We start from the raw sequence: 5,000 nt of genomic DNA, 5'->3' as shown, positions 1-5,000 counted from the left end.
CGGAGCTCTCCGAGGTGGCTCCAGGCGGTGCTCGGCGGAGGCCATGCCCGGCCGGAGTGGCCCTTCCCCGGGCATAGTCTGGGGAGAGTGGGGGGTGGCTCTGGAGGTGCTCCGGGGGCTCCAGGGGGTGCTCAGTGGAGGCCATGCCCAGCCAGAGTGGCCCTTCCCCGGGGTGAGTCTGGAGGAGTGGGGGGTGGCCCTGGAGGTGCTCCGGGGGCTCCAGGGGGTGCTTGGTGGAGACCATGCCCAGCCAGAGTGGCCCTCCCCCGGGGTGAGTCTGGGGAGAGTGGGGGGTGGCTCTGGAGGGCCTCCGGGGGTTCCAGGGGCTCCAGGGGGTGCTTGGTGGAGGCCATGCCCAGCCAGAGTGGCCCTTCCCCGGGGTGAGTCTGGGGAGAGTGGGGGGTGGCTCTGGGGGTGCTCCGGGTGCTCCGGGGGCTCCAGGGGGTGCTCGGCGGAGGCCATGCCCAGCCAGAGTGTCCCTTCCCCGGGGTGAGTCTGGAGGAGTGGGGGGTGGCCCTGGAGGTGCTCCGGGGGCTCCAGGGGCTCCAGGGGGTGCTCGGCGGAGGCCATGCCCAGCCAGAGTGTCCCTTCCCCGGGGTGAGTCTGGAGGAGTGGGGGGTGGCTCTGGAGGTGCTCCGGGGGCTCCAGGGGGTGCTTGGTGGAGACCATGCCCAGCCAGAGTGGCCCTCCCCCGGGGTGAGTCTGGGGAGAGTGGGGGGTGGCTCTGGAGGGCCTCCGGGGGTTCCAGGGGCTCCAGGGGGTGCTTGGTGGAGGCCATGCCCAGCCAGAGTGGCCCTTCCCCGGGGTGAGTCTGGAGGAGTGGGGGGTGGCTCTGGAGGTGCTCCGGGGGCTCCAGGGGGTGCTTGGTGGAGACCATGCCCAGCCAGAGTGGCCCTTCCCCGGGGTGAGTCTGGGGAGAGTGGGGGGTGGCTCTGGAGGGCCTCCGGGGGTTCCAGGGGTTCCAGGGGGTGCTCGGTGGAGGCCATGCCCAGCCAGAGTGTCCCTTCCCCGGGCAGAGTCTGGGGAGAGTGGGGGGTGGCTCTGGAGGTGCTCCGGGGGCTCCAGGGGCTGCTTGGTGGAGACCATGCCCAGCCAGAGTGGCCCTTCCCCCGGGTGAGTCTGGGGACAGTGGGGGGTGGCTCTGGAGGTGCTCCGGGGGCTCCAGGGGTTCCAGGGGGTGCTCAGTGGGGGCCATGCCCAGGCAGAGTGTCCCTTCCCCGGGGTGAGTCTGGAGGAGTGGGGGGTGGCTCTGGAGGTGCTCCGGGGGCTCCAGGGGGTGCTTGGTGGAGACCATGCCCAGCCAGAGTGTCCCTTCCCCGGGGTGAGTCTGGGGAGAGTGGGGGGTGGCTCTGGGGGTGCTCCGGGGGCTCCAGGGGGTGCTTGGTGGAGACCATGCCCAGCCAGAGTGGCCCTTCCCCCGGGTGAGTCTGGGGACAGTGGGGGGTGGCTCTGGAGGTGCTCCGGGGGTTCCAGGGGCTCCAGGGGGTGCTCGGCGGAGGCCATGCCCAGCCAGAGTGTCCCTTCCCCGGGGTGAGTCTGGAGGAGTGGGGGGTGGCCCTGGAGGTGCTCCGGGGGCTCCAGGGGCTCCAGGGGGTGCTCGGCGGAGGCCATGCCCAGCCAGAGTGTCCCTTCCCCGGGGTGAGTCTGGAGGAGTGGGGGGTGACTCTGGAGGTGCTCCGGGGGCTCCAGGGGGTGCTTGGTGGAGACCATGCCCAGCCAGAGTGGCCCTCCCCCGGGGTGAGTCTGGGGAGAGTGGGGGGTGGCTCTGGAGGGCCTCCGGGGGTTCCAGGGGCTCCAGGGGGTGCTTGGTGGAGGCCATGCCCAGCCAGAGTGGCCCTTCCCCGGGGTGAGTCTGGGGAGAGTGGGGGGTGGCTCTGGGGGTGCTCCGGGGGCTCCAGGGGGTGCTTGGTGGAGACCATGCCCAGCCAGAGTGGCCCTTCCCCCGGGTGAGTCTGGGGACAGTGGGGGGTGGCTCTGGAGGTGCTCCGGGGGTTCCAGGGGCTCCAGGGGGTGCTCGGCGGAGGCCATGCCCAGCCAGAGTGTCCCTTCCCCGGGGTGAGTCTGGAGGAGTGGGGGGTGGCTCTGGAGGTGCTCCGGGGGCTCCAGGGGGTGCTTGGTGGAGACCATGCCCAGCCAGAGTGGCCCTTCCCCGGGGTGAGTCTGGGGAGAGTGGGGGGTGGCTCTGGGGGTGCTCCGGGGGCTCCAGGGGGTGCTTGGTGGAGACCATGCCCAGCCAGAGTGGCCCTTCCCCGGGCAGAGTCTGGGGAGAGTGGGGGGTGGCTCTGGAGGTGCTCCGGGGGCTCCAGGGGTTCCAGGGGGTGCTCAGTGGGGGCCATGCCCAGGCAGAGTGTCCCTTCCCCGGGGTGAGTCTGGAGGAGTGGGGGGTGGCTCTGGAGGTGCTCCGGGGGCTCCAGGGGGTGCTTGGTGGAGACCATGCCCAGCCAGAGTGGCCCTTCCCCGGGGTGAGTCTGGGGAGAGTGGGGGGTGGCTCTGGAGGGCCTCCGGGGGTTCCAGGGGTTCCAGGGGGTGCTCGGTGGAGGCCATGCCCAGCCAGAGTGGCCCTTCCCCGGGCAGAGTCTGGGGAGAGTGGGGGGTGGCTCTGGAGGTGCTCCGGGGGCTCCAGGGGCTGCTTGGTGGAGACCATGCCCAGCCAGAGTGGCCCTTCCCCCGGGTGAGTCTGGGGACAGTGGGGGGTGGCTCTGGAGGTGCTCCGGGGGCTCCAGGGGTTCCAGGGGGTGCTCAGTGGGGGCCATGCCCAGGCAGAGTGTCCCTTCCCCGGGGTGAGTCTGGAGGAGTGGGGGGTGGCTCTGGAGGTGCTCCGGGGGCTCCAGGGGGTGCTTGGTGGAGACCATGCCCAGCCAGAGTGTCCCTTCCCCGGGGTGAGTCTGGGGAGAGTGGGGGGTGGCTCTGGGGGTGCTCCGGGGGCTCCAGGGGGTGCTTGGTGGAGACCATGCCCAGCCAGAGTGGCCCTTCCCCCGGGTGAGTCTGGGGACAGTGGGGGGTGGCTCTGGAGGTGCTCCGGGGGTTCCAGGGGCTCCAGGGGGTGCTCGGCGGAGGCCATGCCCAGCCAGAGTGTCCCTTCCCCGGGGTGAGTCTGGAGGAGTGGGGGGTGGCCCTGGAGGTGCTCCGGGGGCTCCAGGGGGTGCTTGGTGGAGACCATGCCCAGCCAGAGTGGCCCTCCCCCGGGGTGAGTCTGGGGAGAGTGGGGGGTGGCTCTGGAGGGCCTCCGGGGGTTCCAGGGGCTCCAGGGGGTGCTTGGTGGAGGCCATGCCCAGCCAGAGTGGCCCTTCCCCGGGGTGAGTCTGGGGAGAGTGGGGGGTGGCTCTGGAGGGCCTCCGGGGGTTCCAGGGGCTCCAGGGGGGTGCTTGGTGGAGGCCATGCCCAGCCAGAGTGGCCCTTCCCCGGGGTGAGTCTGGAGGAGTGGGGGCTGGCCCTGGAGGTGCTCCGGGGGCTCCAGGGGCTCCAGGGGGTGCTCGGTGGAGACCATGCCCAGCCAGAGTGGCCCTTCCCCGGGCAGAGTCTGGGGAGAGTGGGGGGTGGCTCTGGAGGTGCTCCGGGGGCTCCAGGGGCTGCTTGGTGGAGACCATGCCCAGCCAGAGTGGCCCTTCCCCCGGGTGAGTCTGGGGACAGTGGGGGGTGGCTCTGGAGGGCCTCCGGGGGCTCCAGTGGCTCCAGGGGGTGCTCAGCGGAGGCCATGCCCAGCCAGAGTGGCCCTTCCCCGGCCTCATATGCGGCAGAGTGCGGGGTGAGCAAAATGGGTTAAAATGGGTTAAAATGTGAAAAAAAAAAAAAAAAAAAAAAAAAAAAAAAAAACACCAAAATGAGCAAAATGAAATAATCCCCCATCATCAGTGCACTGTTTGACCCCTGAAAAGCACTCCCCTGGGGCCTGGAGGTGATCTGACCATCAGAGTATAGCACCCCATGCCCCTGAGGGACTTAGAGTAAAAACCGAAATAGTACACTATTCCCGAAAAGACTCTGTCGTTTTTCGGCAATAGTACACTATACCCATCGACTCTGTCGTTTTTCCGGGCCGTAGTACGAAGTTGTGAGCAAAAGGGGTGAAAATGGGTTAAAATGTGAAAAAACACCAAAATGAGCAAAATGAAATAATCCCCCATCATCAGTGCACTGTTTGACCCCAGAAAAGCACTCCCCTGGGGCCTGGAGGTGATCTGACCATCATAGTATAGCACCCCATGCCCCTGAGGGACTTAGAGTAAAAACCGAAATAGTACACTATACCCGAAAAGACTCTGTCGTTTTTCGGCAATAGTACACTATACCCATCGACTCTGTCGTTTTTCCGGGCCGTAGTACGAAGTTGTGAGCAAAAGGGGTGAAAATGGGTTAAAATGTGAAAAAACACCAAAATGAGCAAAATGAAATAATCCCCCATCATCAGTGCACTGTTTGACCCCAGAAAAGCACTCCCCTGGGGCCTGGAGGTGATCTGACCATCATAGTATAGTACACTATACCCCTGAGGGACTTAGTGCAAAAACCGAAATAGTACACTATACCCGAAAAGACTCTGTCGTTTTTCGGCAATAGTACACTATACCCGAAAATACTTAGTCGTTTTTCGGCCGACGGAAATAAGCGTTCAGCCCGGGAGTCCCGGGCTAAATCACGCTGCTCAGGCGAACTTTTTGACGCTGCTCTCAGGCGGAAAGTGCAAAACGGTAACGCTGCAAGGGAGGGGAGGGCGGTTTTTGGAAACGACGTTTTTGGCGATTGAAATTGGTACAAAACATGGTTCTATGTATACCGGACAAGGAGCTTGGTCGACGGGCACACATGACCCGCCATCGTAGGGCCCCGTTCTGGTTTTATCCAGCTTCGAAGGCTCCTGCGCACTGCGGGTTTGTTTACATTCTGCGGCTGTGGTTTGCTCCGGCTCACCTCACGCCGGACACGTTGGAAGCGAGGCCGAGACGCCCCGTCTCACCCAGGTGCTCTCCCACGGAGGTCCCACCGCCCGGGATGGAAGGTTT

This window comes from Eucyclogobius newberryi, unplaced genomic scaffold, assembly GCF_026437365.1.
Source record: "Eucyclogobius newberryi isolate DKJ021-1_F unplaced genomic scaffold, fEucNew1.0.hap1 SCAF_392, whole genome shotgun sequence".
Taxonomy (NCBI): Eukaryota; Metazoa; Chordata; class Actinopteri; order Gobiiformes; family Gobiidae; genus Eucyclogobius; species Eucyclogobius newberryi.
The sequence above is the reverse complement of the archived record's forward strand: the minus strand, read 5'-3'. Positions refer to the sequence as shown.